Below are 22,162 nucleotides of genomic sequence, written 5' to 3' on the forward strand. Positions count from 1 at the left end.
CGTGCGCCGGCCGATATGACATACCTACTACGTCAAACGTAAAAATTTCGAGATGTTGTCTGGGTCGGGCTAGGTACTCGTTAGTTTTAACCACAGTCACAGAATAACAATATGACATATCCCTACAGTAGTGAAACGAATGTACTTGCGCAGAGCAACGGAGGGGTACCCGCGGGGAAGCGGGCGGCGCGGGCCCGCGTACACAAACTCGCGGAGTTTGTGTACCTGCGCCCACAGGGGTGACGTTGGCGCGTTGTCTACGAATTTTGTGTTGTAAAACGATAACTTATCTTATAAACAATGGGATATTATAATAAATGTTCAGTGTACGGATGTAAATCTGATTCAAAAAACAAAAAGGATTTAAATTTTCATAAATATCGGCTCACAGTTTACACCAATATTGTGTTGGCCTTGGTGGCATGTATTTGCATCTCTGTTTTATTGTTTACGTTGTAAGAAGTGTAACAAGGAGAGAAACAATATAGAATAAAATAAAAATCTGTCAAATACCCTGTTACATACTAATTAGTACCTACCTACCCAGGTACACATATCAAGTGTAACAAACCGCGCCCTTACCGCGCACGCAATAAGAGTTTTAAAGTGCTTATGTTATACCTGACGTGTGATTAATTATTGGATATTTTATATACTTATTCGAAATTTCGAATGCGTCTTCATTATTTTAATCCTTCGATCGTGATTCGTGGATCCTTGGAAATTTATTGTTATTCTATTGTGTCTCGCTCACCGGTGAGCTTATGGGGCTTGATGGGTTAATCAATTTTTTAAATAGAGAACTAAAATCATCTAAAAATAAAGTTTCACGTAAATATCTGGCAGTACGACATAATATGTACGATTCATCTACCGGCTCAAAAATTTCCTTTCCACTCCGGTCAAGACCTTGCTGGTCCAGTCCCTTATCTTTCTTATATTTAACCATGGTGACGTGTGCTGTTTAGATCTTAATGCCGACAAACTCGATAAACTCGACCGATTGTTTAATACTTGCCTCCGATTCATATTCAACCTTCGAAAATACGATAATGTTTCTTCGTATCGCTCCAAGCTACACTTGTTACCAGTACGTCAGCGTCGCTCTGTGCAGGCACTGTGTGTATATTCACTGCTGCATCATCCCCATACTCCCGAATATCTCGCCCCTCACTTTCAATACCGTTGCAGCAGGCAACTTCAAATCAGCTTTTAAGTTGCCCTTCTTACAAGTCAAGTTCCGTCCACTCTTCTTTTAATATCCAGGCTATTCTCCTCTGGAACGCTCTCGAACGAACGGAAATTTTATGAGTGATAATATATATATTTATATATTATAAGTATAGTATAATATTATACAATATATATTTTATAAGAATTATATATATATATATATATATATATATATATATATATATATATATATATATATATATATATATATATATATATATATATATATATATATATATATATATATATATATATATATATTTTTTTTTTTTTTTTTTTTTCTGTCTTTTCCTCTTTCAACTCAACTGGCACCTGTACAACTTTACTGTACAACTTTGTCCTTGTATCGCCCAAAGGTTGACTGGTAGATAATGCCATACGGCATTAAGTCCACCTTTGTACCTATATGTGCATAAAGTTTTTAAAATAAATAAATATGTAAATATAACACGCTGACGAAACAGATTAAATGATAACATTTGCATTACAAGCACAATATTTTATTTTTATTTTATTTCCCGTTTCGTGGCAACCCTGGTATATCTGCTCGGTACCTGTCATCGGTGGCGGCATCGTACGACGTCAAAGGCGTTTCGTTACTGTAGGGACTAATATTGCTATACTGTGCCACAGTATAGCATCATGACATATCCCTAAATATTGCTATACTTTGGTTTTAACTCTGTGGTTCTGGTGAGTGTCCAATTTTTATTAGAGTTGCGTACCCAAAGGGTAAAAACGGGACCCTATTACTAAGACTCCGATGTCTGTCCGTCTGTCTGTCTCCAGGCTGTAACTCAACGGTAATAGCTAGAGTTAAAATTTTCACAGATTATGTATTTCTGTTGCCGCTTTAACAACAAATACTAAAAACAAAATAAATTGAATATTTAAGGGGGGCTCCCATACAACAAACGTGATATTTTTAACATTTTTTGCTCGGTATCAATGATGATAACAGCTAGCCACCTGAAATATTCACAAAAGTTTCAGTTTTTTATATACTTTAATAATTTACAATAATCCATACTAATATTATAAATGCGAAAGTATCTCTGTCTGTCTGTCTGTCTGTCTGTCTGTCTGTCTGTCTGTCTTGCTTTCACGCCAAAACTACTGAACCGATTGCAATGAAATTTTGTACACAGTTATTCTAGAGTCTGAGAAAGGACATAGGCTACATTTTGATGTGGGAAAATATCTTATTTCCATGAAAATATCGATGAAAATGAATTCGCATTGCGCGTGGCCAGCGCTCATCCCGGGGGTCCTGGGTTCAAGTCCCGCAGGCGGAACAAAAAGTTTTCAATTTTCCTGGGTCTTGGATGTGTATTAAAATAAAATTTCAAAAATCTTAAACATATTTTATGTATAATATTATAAAAAATCCAGAAATATATCGATGCAATTTCTAATACGAACATTTTAGTTCTAATACGATTCAACAGATGGCGCTTTATTTTTTACTTTATTGTAACATAGAACTAATCATACTTATTAGTATGTTTTTGTTTATAGTTTTTAATACGTTAGAATATTATGTTTAATAATTTAATCACTTGGTATAATAATAATCAATCTATCTTATCTTATAGAACTCCTACTGCATTTCTAATCAATACTATCCATATATCCATATATAATATTATAAATGCGAAAGTATCTCTGTCTGTCTGTCTGTCTGTCTTGCTTTCACGCCAAAACTACTGAACCGATTGCAATGAAATTTTGTACACAGTTATTCTAGAGTCTGAGAAAGGACATAGGCTACATTTTGATGTGGGAAAATATCTTATTTCCATGAAAATATCGATGAAAATGAATTCGCATTGCGCGTGGCCAGCGCTCATCCCGGGGTCCTGGGTTCGAGTCCCGCAGGCGGAACAAAAAGTTTTCAATGTTCCTGGGTCTTGGATGTATATTAAAATAAAATTTCAAAAATCTTAAACATATTTTATGTATAATATTATAAAAAATCCAGAAATATATCGATGCAATTTCTAATACGAACATTTTAGTTCTAATACGATTCAACAGATGGCGTTTTAATTTTTACTTTATTGTAACATAGAACTAATCATACTTATTAGTTAGTATGTTTTTGTTTATAGTTTTTAATACGTTAGAATATTACTAATATTATAAATGCGAAAGTATCTCTGTCTGTCTGTCTCGCTTTCACGCCAAAACTACTGAACCGATTGTAATGAAATGTTGTACACAGATAGTCTAAAGCCTGAGAAAGGACATAGGCTACTTTTAACTGGAAAAGGGGGTTGTAAGGGGGTGAAAATGCGTAAATTTGGTCAAATTAAGTTAGTTCCAAAAACTTAAAATAGATGGCACCAAGAGTTCCCTAGATCGCGCTATTGCTTGCTCATGCGTATTTCTATAAGACCACTACCATGTCAAACTAGGCTTTTCGATTCTTTCGATTGTTATACATGTTATTAAATAACTCACGTACCAACATAGAAATCAGAAACAACTGTCTACCAATAATAAATACTAAGGCCCGATTCGACCAAACTTGAAGTTACACGAGTATAACTATCATGAGAATAATTTTACTCCTTTAATTTACTCTAGGGTATTATCGTTTGCATTTTACCAAGTTACTCAAAGAGTATGAAATAAAATGTCAATTATAGTTCACAATGACACCGACCGTGGCAGGTGAACCCTGTTATTCTCAGTTCTCAGCAACTATTCTCAGTTTAATATTTATTCCACCAAAATAGCCCGTTTAATTATTTACTCCCGTTACCTCATTCTTGGATTAGAAGTTGGAAAAACGCAAACTTAGATTAGGAAACAGTTATACTCGAGTAAAATTTTACTCCAGTTTGGTCGAATCCGCCCTAAATAGTTTAATGGCCTATGGCTATTGGGCAAAGCTAAAGTTGTGTAATGCATTATGCAGCTAAGTTGTATAAAGCTAAATAAGCTTTAAAAGGTATAAAAAAGTTTAATTAAAAAAAATCATATTATGTGCACACTACACGGCTGTTTTGGGTATTTTGATTGAAGGGGTACCAGGGTTTTAAAAAGCTTTTGACACCAATTTTATTGACACCGCGCGCTATAAACTGAAGTCCACGCGGACGAAATCGCGGGCAACAGCTAGTATTTGAATAAAGAAGTGAAAACGTCACACGCAATATCAAGACCGATACTCACAAAAATGGACAATCAAAGCGAGATGTTTGAGTTTTAAATCTCTTTGCTAGGACGAATAATGACAGGGCTACCGCAAAACATGAGCTTTTATTATTGATCAGACCAAAAACTGCTATTTAAACTAAATAGAAGTCTTTGGATCAGACAGATTAATTGGTCGATCGCGATCTAAAAGCAATGTACTATCGAGAAGTTGATTCCTATGCAAATCGGGGACCTAAGTAGTTTGGTTACGTTACGTCAAACCCAGCTGACAGATCACAATTAACATTGAATTGACATATTCGAACAAATAACATTGGTCTGTCAATTGAATAGGAATCAACTTCCTCGATGGTACATTGTATACGCCTTGTGATTTCGCAATATGAATTGACTCTCTCATGGCGTACAGAGAGTTTTATTGATAACTTAGTTTTTTTGGCATACACATTATTCATTTTATGTCAAACTCTTCTTCAAAATAATGATTAGTAATCAGTCTGCAAGTGCGGCCATTATTCTGCATCCACATGGAATCCGGCAAAAATTGTATTTAACACTCGATACGCCTAAAGAAGTTCCACTTCAATAAGCAAGTGCAATACTCTATTTCCTGTTAAATTAGTTTTATTTTATTGTGTCGGCAATCGGGCTGCACTAACACGACTTCATTAGCGCTAGTCGTTTGCGCGATTACATTTAACAATCATTGATTTTATTATTTTATAACGAACGTAAGGATTTTACATTTTCAATTTTGTTTGTTTCAAAGTAGTTAAAGTTAGTAATCTTGCACTATTTCCACTATGTTTGAGTACATATTTTCTTTTGTTCTCTCTCCTGTTCTCCTTTTTTCACTTATTTCTTCTTCAGTCTGCAACAAACCATTTTTTAGAAAACGCGAAATAGAAATAATTGTTCTTCTTTCCTTTATTGCCTTTTATTTTCCTTCTTTTCTTCTTTATTCTTCAACCATTTCTTCCCTTCATAAGAGTCTTATTAAAACGATATCGTATAACCCTTACGGTAGGTGATTGTAACTAATAGAGGCTTCCAGCTGATTGAGATCTAATTTACCGACCCACATTCAATACTGGTCTAAATCACAATAATGGCATACGGGTGGGCTTACCGATAGGCCTTTTGTTTCTATGATCCCTTCAAATGCTGTTTGATGAGAACTTATGTACATAAGTGTACGACGTTTTGTTTTGTTTAGTTAAAAAAATATAAATACGTACCAAATATAAGTAATAATTTGTGTGAAATCGGTGCCTTTCCACTTTTCGCAGTTCTTTCTAGGCCGCCATCATAATGCTTGTGTAAAAAAAAAGTCAAAAAAATGAAAATCTTAGGGCCAACCCACACGTACCACAACCATACCACATCGCAACGACAAAATGCTGTCAAGCAGTGGTTACGTGTAAATAGTGTCGCTGCAGCTTTTTGTAGTTGCGTTGTCGTACCGACAAAATGGCGACGTGGTTGCATTGTCACCAGTTGTTGCGATGTGGTTACGTACAAAAGTCAATGAAACGGAGGGGGGGAAGAGCGCTGGCGGTGTGCGCGCACTGTCGTTGCATCGACGCAACGTTATGGTTGCGATGTGGTTGGTATCACACACGCGGTCGACAACGACTGTAAAATGTGCTACGTGTGAACAGTACTTATTCATTTACAATGTGTGTGGTTGTGGTACGTGTGGGTTGGCCCTTAATGTTGTTTTTTTTAATGGCCCCTAATATGGGACCTCTCGTTCTCCGTTCAAGGAGAAGGGACAATTAGTTGCATATAATATGTACTTTTAACATTTGTATTAATTTTTAAGGTTTTATTTACTTTTTTGCTGTATATTATTATTTTTAGATTTATATTTAAGTTTTACATTTAATTCTTTACTTCATTTTACATTTCTTCTTATATTGCATACATTTATAAACACAATGTTGGTTACCCAGGCTTGAACATAAGCTTTACTTTTTATATCACCCAAACCAGAGGTAAGTTATAAAGATTTATCCATACGCGTACAGTCGCGGGAAAATATTACAAACAAAATTATTCTTAATACAGCCGTTACAACGGATAATAATGATCGAACAAAAGCAAAAATTTCTAGTAATATCCGCGTACGTTTTGAAATTATGAATGGACGTCGGCAGAAAAGAAGCGCTTACATTGTATATGCATGAAGTTATTATTTATGAGAACACCGACTTCAATGTACCGTTAGCAAAACGAGAACTCTATTCAATGTACCGTCGGCAAAACCAATTAACAAAATATTCTACACTCCTAAAAGTAAAACCAACATCCTAAAATACTCTCCCTTATCTAATAATTTGTGTACTGATTACGACCTAGCTTGCACATCCGTAAAGGAACTAGATATTTTTAATGATTCCTGTAAGAGTATATAAAAAAAATAACTAAATTTAAAATAAAAACTTCTGTTTTCGGAAATTAAAACTACATTGTAATTATTAGACATTCAATTATTCATATGGGGCTTAATTGATAATATTTAAGGAATAATATTCTCTACTATACTTAATTGATGTTGTACACGCCTATAATTGGCCTACACACAAGTGCATATTCTAGTTTAAGTATATTTTTATGTATATCTGTGTTTTGCTGTTGGCGAGTCTAATAAAGAAATAAATAAAAAACGAGAACTCTATTCAATGTACCGTCGGCAAAATAAGTAAACGACAGAGTGCGAACCTCGGCGGACGCTTGTTATTAGTTATGAGTAATTAAACAACAAAATAGCTGATTTCCACACGGACTTATGGTGTGGAATAAAGGAATTGTTTGCACATTTAGTATAGTTTTCCATTAACAAATAATTACAATTTAATAAGCGAACTTCGAACGATAACATGCCACGATTTGCCTATATCCTTTAACATGGTCATAAAATATTTTGCTGATTATTATTATTGTCAGAATCGTAGAATTTTCGGATTAACCTAAAAATTGCTAAGAAAGTCTAAATAATTATTCGTAACTGGCGGACCGCGGTCTGCATCCTGACGCGCCGACCTATTGTGTGCGGACCAAGCATTTTAGAAAATGAATATTGTTAAAAATTTTCGGTCTCGACTTACTAATGAACATCTCCAGGATTTAATAGCTTACACAAATATTTTACTCCAAACTTCAGAGAGACAATTAGCTACAAAAATGGTCACTTTTCTCATTGATATGTAAATAAATATATGTCTTTGTAATATCCGTAATAAACTGATATGTTTATTAAATATTTTTTTATACAATGTGTGCACCGCGACGGTCATTTCATTTCTTAAAATGGACCCCGAGCGTAACTAATTGGTGACAATTGACTGACTGGTTTATAGTTTCTTAAAATTTCAATTTTGGAGAATTAAATTCGGCTGTAGTATACTATATTTTGGTTAAATTCACAGGCTCACTAAACTACCACAGAGGTTTTAACGAAAATTCCGGTACCTGAGGCGAACTCTATGAAAGAATTATTTTCTGTTTTGAAAGGTTGTTCCAATCTGTCTGAAAGGTGTTATATTCTTCTTTTTATACCAGCTGCAGCTAAAACAGCTAATAAGCTTGTAAATGATATTTTTGTGTCTTTTAATTATATAATGCACTACTGAAAGAAAACATACAGTTTGTAATTATTATTTATTAGATCACAATATCTATAGGCTGCCATAATTAGCTTCATCATCATCATATCAGCCTATTGTCATACACTGCTGAACATAGGCCTCTCTCAATGAACGCCAAGATGACCGATTTCCTGCTACTCGCATTTAACATGGGTCCGCAACTAAACGAAGATCGTCGCCCCACTTAGTTTGAGGTCGACCTACACCCCGATTTCCCAGCCTTGGTCTCCAGTTCCAGTCGTCTGTTCTTCTTCAGCGTACTGAATCTCTGCACTATGTCGGTGACTAGTTCTTTGACGAATTATTTGATTTCGAAGCTTATCCGACAAAGAAACTCCGAGCATAGCGCGCTGGGCAACGGAAAACTTACAAGCTAACACTGCTGTTACAGAGCAGGTTTCCGCCCCGTAGGTCATAACGGAAAGCATGTACTGATCGAAGACTTTCGTCTTATCATGATGAGCTTAGCTAAACATAATTCAAAAGAGCACAATATTCGCGTCACACTCGCAAAACTTGTCCTTGTGTTGAGCCAGGAGCTAGGATGCTGTCAAAGATATAACTATGCCAGAGATAATATAACACGGTCACATTAAATTGACGCATGGTTTGATGACGTCATTAATCATTATGGAGCGGGCAAGTTATTGTTTTCCTGCGATGCGTCAAGTTAATGTGACCGTGTTTTACTTAACTCGCCTACTGTACCTCTCAAGCTCAAATCCGTATCGGTCCAAATCATAATTTTATGATACATATATACAGTGCATAATGTAACAAAACAAAGTGATAATACTTTAGGGTGTGTATTGGTTTCTTATATAAAATTCGCTATAAAAGTAGCAACGCTGAAAGAGTAACATTTCTTGTAATTTGTATGGGCAAGCGTCCTATACAAAAGTTGAAAAGACTTGCTGTTTATAAGGAACACACATCCAAAATTATTATGATTTTGTTTTGTTACACAACATAATAATATATTACAAATACATGAAAACACAAGTCAGGTAAAGATGCCCTGAAAACTTTAACGCCTTTCAAACCTTTGTACTGAATAGAAAATCATTTATTAGAGTTTTTTTCCTGCGAAATTCCATATAAAAGGTAAAATATAATAAAAACCCGGAGATTCTATTAATAAGGCTTCAGTCTCAGAATCAGCGGGCAGTGGGGCGGGAGCGGCACGTTGTAATGCTACGCGCCGCTCGCAGCGCCGAGCCGCTGTTTTCAAGAACCGGTCCACATAAATCTATACATTGGAAAGTGCTACTCCCGCTCCGCTGCCCGCTGATTTCGTGACTGAAGCCTAAGTGTTCCACTTCCATTTCAAAAAAAATTCCACATCATTCTAAAATTACTTCCATACTAGTTCGTCTTGGTGAACAATGGCATTGTTCTCTCTATTTGATTTGACAACGTTTTTCGCGATTCGATTAATTTTTCCTTTAACTAGGCTTGGCTCGCGTTACAATGCCTATTCATACGTTGGTTTAATTAAATATTTAATGATGTGTGAGATATGTGTCTGCTCTTTGATTTTATGTTATGAATGTTAAGGCCACTGGCCATGATAGAAAACCACGATTGTGAAGTGAATAGACAATCAGTAACGAATATATACCACACTTTTGTAATCACTTCTATTGGTCAGGATTCATCCATAACTTTACGGGAGGGATTTTTCTGGGACAGATATTCTCTACTAAAAATAAAAACAGGCGTGTGATATTTGAATAGGGATGATGACAAGGTCGAGGATTAGCAGATTTTTTAAATAAAATAAAGATAAAACGGTAAAAAATAAGTATTTCCAAAATGTCAGCTTTATAACTTTTGTATTATTCTTTGTTATGACTTATGAGCCATTAAAGTTAGATAGATAAGTCGATTTTTTTACATAAACTAAATATTTATTTGCCACTAGAGATCGCCCAATGATCGAAATTCGACCTTACCTGCAACGAAATTAAGACTAAGTACCTATATTTTGTAAAAAATATTTACTTCACCATAGTTTTATTTCAATTCTTGTCTCCAGATGGGGCTCAGCTGATCTCAGACTGGCCGTTTAAGCATTGTCTAATTATTAGTATCTAAAATTAAATTAAAAAAAAACAATAATCCATTTTCAATTTGTCAACTTGTTGTCAACAGACTTCAACCATAAATAAAAGAGTATAATTCGTATGTATAGGCTTGTCACTCAAAAATCTGTAATTTTTCCTAGTAGTAGTGTCGTAGTGGGTGTAACGTTTTATTTGTTAAAAATATATATGATAAAAGCATAATATTAAAATAATATTAGCTCGATGCACTCCTTCACCATATAAACTATAACTGTGCGAAATTTCATGCACCTACGTTTCCCCATTTTTCGTAAAAAGGGTTACAAAGTTTTTCTCTCACGTATTAATATATATATTCAATAACTTATCTATATATTAATACGTGAGCCAAAAACTTTGTATCCCTTTTGACGAAAAATGGGGAAACGCGGTAGGTGAATGAAATTTTGGACAGTTATAGTTTGTATGGTGAAGGAGTGCATCGAGCTAATATTATTTTGAAATTATGCTTTTATCATATTTTTTTTAGCAAATAAAACATTACACACACAACAACACACACACTACGAAAAATGACAGAATTTTGAGTGACAAGCCTATACATACGAATTATACACTTTTATTTATGGTTGAAGTCTGTTGACAACAAGGTGACAAATTGAAAATGGATTATAGTTTTTTTTATTGAATCTTAGATACTATTAGACAATGCTTACACGGCCAATCTGAGGTCAGCTGAGTCCCGGAGACAAGAGTTGAAAAAAATATGATAAAGTCATTTTTTTTAAACTGAGGTCGAATTTCGACCATTGGGCGATCTCTAGTACAATTAAAAGCAACATTTGTTACGAAACCACTTTTATAATTGCAATATTTAATATACCTATCAAACAAAGTTCTCCCTCGATGCGTACAAACTACAAAACGGTGACGTCATAATTTCGTCGCACTTTGTATGGAGCATTTCGGGAAGGTCGATTTTATTAGATGTTTGAATTGTGATATCTTGGAAAGCTAACAGGCAGGTGATGCTTTCACCGATGTTTCTACTTTTGAATGGTCCTTTAACTACCAAGAGGGAAAAAATAGTCATCATGTCTATTATGCCAGCAGCAACTTTTCGCCACCGGTCCACGAGAAAAATATACCACTCTCGTAACCTTGATAAGTGGCAGTTTTCCAGAGTCCGTTTTTTTTCATAATTTTCTCTTAACTTAATCGCCAGCGGCAGTATTTCCGGGGCATTATGACCTGCAAACCTTCCAGAAGTGAGCGTATTACCTACTTAAAGGCCGGTAACGCACTTGCAACTCTTATGATGAAGCGATGGTAAATACTTTCCATCAGGTAACCCATTTGCTCGTTTGTCCCCTTTTTTCGCGTTAGGATATTATCTAGATCAGTTACTAGACTTCCAATTTGATAAACATAAGTTATTGATAACATTATGTCAGAAACAAACAAGATAATATTGTGCTGCAACATTTCGTACAAAGCCTTCAAAACTGAAAACTAACAAAAGTTACATAACCATGATTACTTCGTCTCTGAAGTTGTGTCTTGTTTTATAAAACAACCAACTTTGGTGACACTTGAAGAATAAAAGATACTTTTACTTTTGTGCCCTCTTCACTATTCAAAAGTTTGTACTACTGAATATTTCATTGATTCTAACAATATGGTAAATACTTACTACTGAAATTATCTGTTACTTTATACTGTCTGAATGAACGTCTTTAAAGGTAGCCTTTCGAAGCGAGCGTTAATAGCATCAGTGACGCCGCGACAATGAAAATTGTATGGTTTGAAGTGGTTAGGAGTCGAGCACAGCGACATTTACCTACGCCTACGTCTGTGACGTCACCTACCTACGCCAAATCATACATTTTTTACAGTCGCGACGACACTGACGCTATAGACGCTCGCTTCGAAAGGCTACCTTTAATTGGGTTTTTGAATTATTATTTTTTTGTGATAAATGGAAAGATCATATATAAGTTTTATAACAAAACTATTTTTTTTTTTTTGCAATAATTAAAAAGTTATTTCAAAATAAAAATTAAATTTTAAATTCAGTACCGAAGATCCGCCGACAGCTCCCGAATAAACCCGAGCGCGTGTGACGTCACAATGTTAGTTTTTGCTCATTGTAGCATACAGAGATATTATAATAATTAGTACAGTGTTTTGAGTTTTTATCTAGTAAATTCTGTTGGCAATTTTAAATAATCAAAAATGTCAAAACTCAAAAGTTATCGCTCTTATTTTGTACCATTATGTACAAATACTACAAAAACAACTCCTGAAAAAATGTTTTTAAATGTTCCACAAGACGAAAAACGTCGAAAGAAATGGTTTCAAGCAGTGCACCGAGATTATTCAAAAACAAAATCAAATTTTTTTTGTTGTGAAGATCATTTCGATGTGAGTATTCGTAATAATATTGTTATTAATTATTATTTATCTAAGTGTATAAATCGAATAAGTATAGTTCAGTAATTAATTTTTTTACCTGGGCTCCGAATCATAACCTATAGCTTTATCACCGTAACTCTCACGTGATGCTCTACAATTAATGAAATAATTATTAATTATATTTAATAGAGAATAAATACTTATTTTCATTTAGAATAGTATTTTTTAACAGACTTACCTTGATGCCTTAGCACCTCGAACTTCAGCAGAATTAAACCGAAAGTCATTTTTAAAAAAATTAGTGATCATAAATATATCAACATCAGGAATATTATCCGATTTTGCTTTTATAAATCCTTTATCACACATAGTTAGTCGAAATAAACTTTTCAAATCGTTTTTCACTAATAAATTTGAGATATTTTTATCAAGTCAAAGATAATAGCCATAAACACTGTACTATCATGAAATTGCTTTAACATTATGACGTCACAAGTATGGCGACCAATCATGGCGCGTTTACAGTCACGTGATTTTTATTTGAATTTTATCAATTTTTAATTGTTTATAATTAATTAAAAAAAATTTTTTTCAAGTTTTTTGCATTAAAAATCAATATAATTAATAATAAAGTTTTAAAATACATAAAAAAAATCAATTTTTTTTTTTTTTTTAAATCCCAATTATTAATTCTCAAAATAGACTCAAACACACAATACTCAAACTACAGTTACACATGCTTATTTTAAGCTCGCAGCAAGCTTAAACCGAGCAAAATATGCTGAATACGAGCATATTGTGTGTCTATGCATTTTTTTTCTCTATGGGCTATTCGTCTATGGGCTATTCGCCTATATCCTTTTTTTAAGCATGCTTATTTCGAGCATGCTCAAAAATCGACAGGCGTGTGATTTTCGAGCATGCTACCTGCGGCGCGGGTGGCGGGAGGCGTGATTTAAGTATGTGTGGACAGGTTTGTGGTATTATTTTTTTTTCTTATAATAACTATTAAATAATTATGCTTAATAGAAGCCAATGTATCGAGTTTAAACAGCATGCTTGTTTTAAGCATGCTGTTTTAGCAAGTGTATCTGTTCCTTATGGCCTTCCTCTTACTGACAATAGCTATGACAGATTACTCATTATGTTTATCACTTGTCATTAGTAAGAAAGGGACAAAACTTTCAAATAACCTTACTGAGACCTATCAGTAGATTGCGAGTCAAGTCTAAACTGAATTAAAATATCCCATAAACTTATAATATAAGTTTATGAAATATCCTACTTGATAGTAAAAAAATTCAGCTCAATCGGTTAAATATAGTTATCTACTTCAAAATTGAGTTCCAAATTTCCACCGCAACATACATACACACATGCAGATCAAGTTAATTAAAAGTTTTTAAAATATTTGCGAGATTAAATTCAAGCTATACTTTCACGCCTAAAGAAGAAACGTTACTTTAAATTTGATTTTTTTCACACTCATCGGAAGAATAATGGGCGAATTTCGTCGGGAAAGATTTTAATAAATCAGAACAGTTCGGGCTTTATAAACCGTTGACAAGTATAGCCGGGCTGTACATAAATCATTTAATATTGAGCCGTATGACTCCGGGCTTATACTTTTCGGTTGAGCCCATTTCGAGCACCTGTATTGTTCTCGACTTTGTATTTTTATTAAATAAACGTCCATGACCCAATAGTACGCTTGAAATCGTTGAGATTTTAACTGACTTCCGAGGCGATGTAAACGCAATTTCTCAGAGCTAGCGCGCACTACGACTTTTTGTGCGGTTATTTTAGCGACCGACAGAAATTCAAATAAAATTTCACTGACATACGCTGTATTTCATTTTGCTCATCATAAAGTATAATTCTATCTATATATATGAAACTCAAAGGTGACTGACATGGTGATCTATCCAAGTATCAACGCACAGCCCAAACCACTGGACCGATCGGGCTGAAATTTGGCATGCAGGTACCTAGATGTTATGACGTAGGCATCCGTTAAGAAAGGATTATGATCAATTCCACCTCCAAGGAATTAAAATAGGGGATGAAAGTTTGTATATAATAATACTTCTTAACGCGAGCGAAGCCGCGGGCAAAAGCTCGTAATAATATAAAGCTGAAGAATTTGTTTGTTTCTTTATTTGAACGCGCTAATCTCAGGAACTACTGGTCCGATTTGAAAAATTATTTCAGTGTTAGATAGCCCATTTATCGAGGAAGGCTTTAGGCTAAATAATAGCTAAGATCAATAGGAGCGAAGAAACAGAGGAAAATGTGGAAAAAATGGGGAAAATTATATTAAATTGCATATTATCTTAAGGCTACTGGAGCAATTTTATGTTTTTGGCACACATGAAGAATAGACCACGTGAAGGGTTTTTGTGAAATTCCTAATTTATTACGGAACATCTAGTATATTATATTTAGTCGATAGACGAATGTCAAACCAATTAGTCACTTAGCTTGCTTATTCCTAACCTTGGTATTTAATATCCATCATCATATTTTATGTTATTTTATAATAATATTTTATATTATTATCTAAGTTTCTGAAATATGTATATACAAACAACTATAATCTATATAAATTATAGGCAATTAAGAAATTTAAAAAAAAAACTTGCCAAACAACTTTAAAAAGTAATGATATAATTTACTTTTTTTTCATACTGGAACAACTGGAACATCATGGAATCCAGGTGATGCTGCAGCAGCAGCATGCAAATATTTGCTGTTTATCTACGTCTTACTGGTTGTCGCAATTAAAACGAGCCCAAACACGAGCTGCTCTAAGTTAATGTGGTATTGTGTATTCAATTGACTACCAGGTGATGCTGCAGCACCAGGTCAACGTTTTATTAATGTCTTTATATTCATAAATGTCACTAACTAGAATGAAAAATATAAATCCCATCAAAACAACTGCAAGTTGCTGATGGCCTTTCACGAACCAGATAACAGATAAACCGCGATTTTCCAGCAAGGAGCAGGCTGATGATGATGAACTATATCTAAGAACACTCTCGATCACGTCAGCTTTCAATAAAGAAAACTATATCAAAATCGGTCCACCCGTTTGGATGCTACGTTGCCACGGACAGACACACACAGACAGACAGACACGTTAAACTTATAACCCTTTTTTTGTCGAGGGTTAAAAATACCTTCAAATCGGAATATTATATTGTGTGCTACCTTTGGTTGCACATCTTTGATATGAAAACTCTTTTGAAACTTTAGAAAGAATATTAGAATGGAAGATGGAAATAATATTTTACAAGTCGCCTCTTACAAACTTGCATTTTTGTTCAAGAATTAATAAAATGTTCTTGAAAAAATACGGTCTGAAAATGTTACAATTATTATTTTATTAAAGTGCTAATCTTGGATACGAAATTGTTAGTTACTTTTATAAGGTAAACAATGAAAAGTTAAAAACTCGAGTACTTTGTGGTTTCTAAGGTATTATTATCAGGAGTTTTGTCTGTTCAACAATCATGTTTTGATGTTTTGATGATAACCAACTAAAGAAATTAAATTTCTCCTTTTGACGGTTAAAAAAGTAAGTTTTGTGGGTAAAAAAGTAAATAGTAGGTACTCATCATCTTTGATCAATTTATTATCATCCGAAACAAACGACAAACTTTTTACACCTGCAGCTGCATAATAATTATCACATTCACATTCCTCTAAACAATGTTGACGAAAATATTCGACATATTCGAAAAACAATATGTCAAAGTTTCTGCAATTCCATGGATGAAAAGTTGACGAAAAATCCATTTAATAGCGAAAATTTGTGTGTTACCATTCCGAACACAACGGTAGATGTATTCATGGATTTGAATAGATATTGAGTTTTGGTTACTCTTTCGGGCAACGGCACTTGTCGACGGCACGCGTCCACAGTAGTCGACGGTACTCGACGTCGTCACTTGTCCTACCGTAGAATGCCGCTGACGCGTGCCGCCGACTGCCGTTGACTGCCGTCAAAGCGTGCTGTCGACAAATGCCGTTCGTCTGTAAGAAGCCTTACGTGTTAATACCACGCGAAAATCTGCATAAACTTCTTCGAATTGCTTTGCATTTCAACTATCTCACTCTAATTTCATTCAAAATATCGCAATATCGTTCACACATATGGAAACCTATAGAAAAGCGTAGCCTACCAGCCGGGCTAGCACGGCCACCAGTAGAAATAACTCAGGAGATAAACTTAAGATGAAGTTCCGATCTTTTTTCGTTCCGAAAAATTCAATTAAAATGCCACTATATGACAGACTATAGTCCTAAAAAATTAAATAATATCCTACTTTATGACAAATATTATAGTCTGTTATAAAGTGACATTTACCTGAATTTTTGTCGTTTGCGATTAACCGCGGTAAAGATCGGAACCTTAAGTTTATGTCCACAGTTTGTCCATACTTTCGCATTTCTACTAATGGCCGTGCTAGCCCGGCAGATCTCATGACGTCATCCCCGGCCAACTCGATTCAAACAGTTCTAAAAGGAAACAAAGGAACGCGAGGAACATTACGCATCGAGACACTTTAAAAGAATATTATTTGGCGTCTATATTAGAACCAAGCGACACGTTTTTCACTTAGGATATTAAATTCTGATATTAATCAAATATTTTAAAATTAACATTCGTAAGGCGCCTCTCCATAGGCTATGAGGAATACTTAACAATTTGCCACCTTGGCTGCGTTTATAGCTCGTACAATTGACGTCAATCTTGGTCAATCATAGAATATGCTTCTAGATCACTTATATCGGTACATCATGATTCATGAGCCAACGTAGAGTCAAATGCGGCCTGCGCGTATATTGGAAGAGCAGCTAGATACTGCTCCAAGATTTTCTATCGCATTTTCGGGTTGTTTCAATTCGATGTAAGACATAACATACCTACTTTGATATCAAAATATGTCATGTCTTTATAACTACTAGAGATCGCCCAATGGTCGAAATTCGACCTTAGTTTCAATGACATTAGGACTACTACCTATATTTTGTAAAAAATATTGACTATTATGAGGTAATCCACACACACGATACTCTCGAACACTGGGTGCGGGGCTCATATAAATAAAACAGAGAAACTTCTCAGAATCACTGTGGGTTTATTGTGGATAAAACACACGAGCGCGCGAAAAACAATCTCGCCGTTTTGGCGGCGGCGTCGGACTCCTGAACTCTCGAACATCGCGCGGGAACCTCTGGCGCGTCTGAGAGAGAGAGACAACACTACTCGCGGTAACGAGCGGGAGGGAGACCGCGGGTCACACGGTGTTGCAAGACCGACGGTCGGGTTACCATATGCTCCCCCTCTAGTCCAGGGGAACGTCCTCGCTCCTGGACTAGGACTCTAGCTCTGGTCGCAGGGCGTCCTCGCTTTCTTTTGGGAATTATGGGGCTAGGAGGCGAGTGGCTGTTCTGGCTCTTATAAATGGAAAGGTCCTGGCTGTGGTATTTACCAATGATTTCATCGGGTTGGTTTACGTGGGACAATATGTAGGTTGTTGGGCTTACCTTTTTCACAATTTGGTATGGTCCATCACGTTTCGGGGCAAACTTTGCAGTCACATTCTTTGAGGCGCTGCTGAGTACGTGAGACTTAAGGAGTACCAAATCACCTACCTGAAAGGTATCAGCAGGTCGGCGGAATTGATCAGCGTAATCCTTGGTCTTGTCTTGCTGTGATTCGACACGCTCGCGGATCGCTGAGAGGGAATTAATAAAATTTCTTAGGTAAGGAGTAATTTGTGGGATGAAATTTTCCTTGTCTAGGATAGCGCGAAGATCATGAGTGACTTCTGTGGGAGATCTCATTTCTCTGGCAAAGGTTAAGTAAGCCGGTGATTTACCCGTTGTCCGGCATCTGGAGCTATTCAGGGCGAAGCGGATCAGCGGCAGCTTCTTTGGCCAGGATGTGTGGTCTTCTTGTACCAGGTATGCTAACATGGCTTTTAGGTCTCTATTTTTGCGTTCTGCGGGGTTCGACTGAGGATGGTAAAGAGGCACGAAATTCTGCTTTACTCCCAGGACGGACATGCATTGTTGCATGACTGCAGAAACGAATTGTACCCCGTTATCAGATATTATTCGACGAGGTAGACCAAATCGTAAAAAGTATTCTTCGACTAAAACCTGAGCGCAGGCTTCAGCTGTAGCTTCTCGGAGGGCGAATAATTCTACCCACCGTGTGGCGGTGTCTTCAATTAGAAACACCCAACGCTCCCCCTGGTCTCCTTCTGGCAGTGGTCCGAAGAGATCAATAGCTAACACTTCGTTGCGTTGATTCAATACAGGGGTTTGTAGTAGACCTGGTGGTTTTGTGTTACTTGCTTTGTAGCGTTGGCAGTGGATGCATGCACGGACATAATCAGAGATTATACGACGCATCCCAGTAAAATAAAATAAATTAGCTATCTTTTGATAGGTCCTGTCGATACCAGAATGACCGGCTGTCGCAGAATCGTGTAATTCTTCCAAAATATTCCTAACTTGGTCCGTGGGAATGACTAGTTGCGGTGATTCGCTGTCGGAGTCCGGGTTTAAGCGATACAAGACACCTTGGTCCATGAGAAAACCTCGTTCTACCCACCTTTGTGCTACAACGTCATCGGCTCCTTCAAGTTCCTTAATTATCTTTTCTACTTCAGGGTCGGACATCTGTTCTTCACGAAGCTGACTAGGTGATTTAGAAGGTATATCACAAATAACAGAACAAATACCACAGTCTTCGCGAGTATTTTCAACGCAAGCAGGTCTACTTAGTGTGTCGGCCACTACGTTGGCCTTCCCTGGAGTGTACTGAAATCTAATGTCGAAAGCTTGGAGTTTTAGAGCCCAGCGGACAAGTCTACCTGTCGGCGATTTGAGTGAAAGGAGCCAGCGAAGTGGTTGATGATCACTGCCTACTATGACTGGGTGACCGTCTAGATAAGAACGAAAACGTTCTACCCCCCACACTACGGCGAGTGCTTCTCGTTCCGTTGTGGAGTAGTTACGTTCCGCTGCGTTAAGGAGACGGCTAGCGTATTCTATCGGCCTTTCTTGATTACCATTGCCCTGCATTAAAACTGCGCCTAAGGCGTAGTTGCTTGCGTCTGTACGCAGAATGAAAGGGCTATTAAAGTCAGGTTGAATTAGTATAGGGGCAGATGTGAGTAACCGCTTTAATTCACTAAAAGCTTGAGATTGTTCCATACCCCAGGACCAAATCTGATTTTTCTTAGTCAAGCGTGTTAAAGGCTCCGATACCTTTGAAAAATTTGGGATGAACTTCCTGTACCACGAACATGTTTGTAGGAACGTGCGCAGGTGCTTTAAATTAGCAGGCTCCTTCATATCTAAAATCGCACTCACCTTTTGCGGATCGGTGGAGATTCCGTCTTGGGTAATGATGTGCCCAAGGTATCTAACGCTCTCTCTAGCAAATGCACACTTATCACGGTTCACATGAAGTTTAAATTCTTCCAAACGCTTCAGTACCAAATCCAGGTCTTTCAGGTGCTGCTGAAAACCCTCAGAAATCACACAAATATCATCTAGATAAGTTAAAATGGTGACGTCTTTCAGCGCTGCACAGGAACGGAGTTTGTCTATCAAACGCTGGAAGGTCGCTGGTGCGTTCTTCAAGCCAAACGGCATCTTCTTGAAACGGTAGGTGCCGAGCGGAGATATGAAGGCTGTTTTATCCTTATCAGATTCCTTAACTAATACTTGCCAGTAAGAAGAACGAAGGTCTAGAGTGCTCATGTAGCAGTTTCTCTTGGTTGACTGTAAGAGCTCATCGATGCGTGGCATCGGATAATTATCGGTTTTGGTGACTGCGTTGAGGCGTCTATAATCCACGCAGAACCGAATGGAACCATCAGACTTCGGCACCATTAATGCTGGGGAACACCAGGCTGATTCGCACTCTTCTATGACGTCATCGTCTAACATCTTCTTTATTTCTTGCTTCATTAACTCTTTTTTAGCTGGAGTCAGCCGGTAAGGCGGCACTGCTATAGGCGGGTGGTTACCTGTATCAATGCAGTGTTCACTGAACGGTGTTGGACCTCCCCCTGCCTCGAAGACGCATGCGTGCTTGGAAAGGACATCGCTGAGATCTTGTCGCTCAGCCGTTGTAAGGCGGGCACCTTCATCATCCCTAAGAACAATTGTGGAAGCACAAGAAATAACACTACGACGTGCGGTAGATTCAAAAAATAATTTATACTTTACCGTGTTGTCCTCACTGAAGTGCCACACTTCTTTATTGAAGTCAATTACTACTCCAGCGGCAGTTATGAAATCGATACCTAGTAAGGTTTCGTTGTTTGTCGAATCCGGGAAAATGAAAAATGGAATTGTGATAGTTATCGTCTCCAACTGTACCTGTAGGGTGGTAGTTAAAATATCCATCGCACGTACCACACCATCAGCCAATTTAACTCTTTTAGAGGAAGAGTGGAGGGGATAATTTTGTCGTCGGAGGAGAGCATATAGCGTATGACCCGCAACACAATGCTTAGCCGCTGTATCAATTAACGCGGTACCCTTAAAACCCAAAATACTAATGTTGAAAATTGGTCGCGCGTTACGGCCAGACGATCCCGTGGAGTCGTTTACATCTCCGGTACAGCATACAAAATTATCATTAACACAATTAAATAAAATATCATTATCCGAAATTCTTGGGTTATGCCCTTTTACACATGAGGTATCAAAATTATCCAGAGCAGTTGAATTATTATCGCTAGAAGTTATATGAACATTCTTTGAATTATTTGGGTTGTACCCTTTTTCACATGAGGTAACAAAATTATCGAAACTATCATATTTTTTTCAGCTCTTGTCTCTGGGACTCAGCTGATCTCAGACTGGCCGTGTTAAATAGTATCTAAAATTCAATAAAAAACTATAATCCATTTTCAATTTGTCAACTTGTTAGTTGTTGTTAACAGACTTTAACCATATTGAAAAGGGTATATATATAATTCGTATGTATAGGCTTGTCACTTAAAAATCTATCATCTTTACGTTTGTGTGTGTTGTAGTGTGTGTAATGTTTTATTTGTTAATAAATATATGATAAAAGCTTAATTTCAAAATAATATTAGCTCGATGCACTCCTTCACCATAATATAAACTATAACTGTGCAAAATTTCATGCACCTACGTTTCCCCATTTTTTGTAAAAAGGATTAAGTACAAAGTTTTTCGTTCGCGTAATAATATTATGATTAATAGTTAATAATAAAATCCCCTTTTTGGATATTACATACTTTTTATTAGAACACCAAAACGTGAAAATGAAAAGATTATACGACTAAGATGCTATCTATATCTAAACGCGCTAACAAATATAAATATTTACAAGTATTTACATTTTAATCCTGTACGTGATGGGGCCGTGAGACGGGGCATAATATCGAAGCGTCGCAAGCCAACATAAGCTTTTCCTGTGATAATTTATTTTTCCTACGACCGGAATTCTTATACATCCTATAATATCTCCCCGACAACTTAAGTGTCACGCCATCGCCGAAAAGAGACATCTGAATCATTTATTTTTCGCGTGGTGTAATCCTTATTGCTTTATTATATGTTTGAAAA

General features: G+C 36.4%; 1 long non-coding RNA gene across 1 annotated transcript; it reads right to left on the bottom strand.

The window, feature by feature from the left end:
- Positions 1-279: 279 nt before the first annotated feature.
- On the bottom strand, positions 280-11,052 carry LOC121738826. Its single transcript, XR_006037339.1, has 3 exons — positions 10,942-11,052; positions 9,081-9,082; positions 280-290 (listed from the first exon to the last, which is right to left on the bottom strand). It is a non-coding gene; the product is annotated as an uncharacterized LOC121738826 (long non-coding RNA).
- Between the last annotated feature and the right edge of the window lie 11,110 nt (positions 11,053-22,162).

The sequence above is a fragment of the Aricia agestis genome, chromosome Z (genome assembly GCF_905147365.1).
Source record: "Aricia agestis chromosome Z, ilAriAges1.1, whole genome shotgun sequence".
NCBI classification, from domain to species: Eukaryota; Metazoa; Arthropoda; class Insecta; order Lepidoptera; family Lycaenidae; genus Aricia; species Aricia agestis.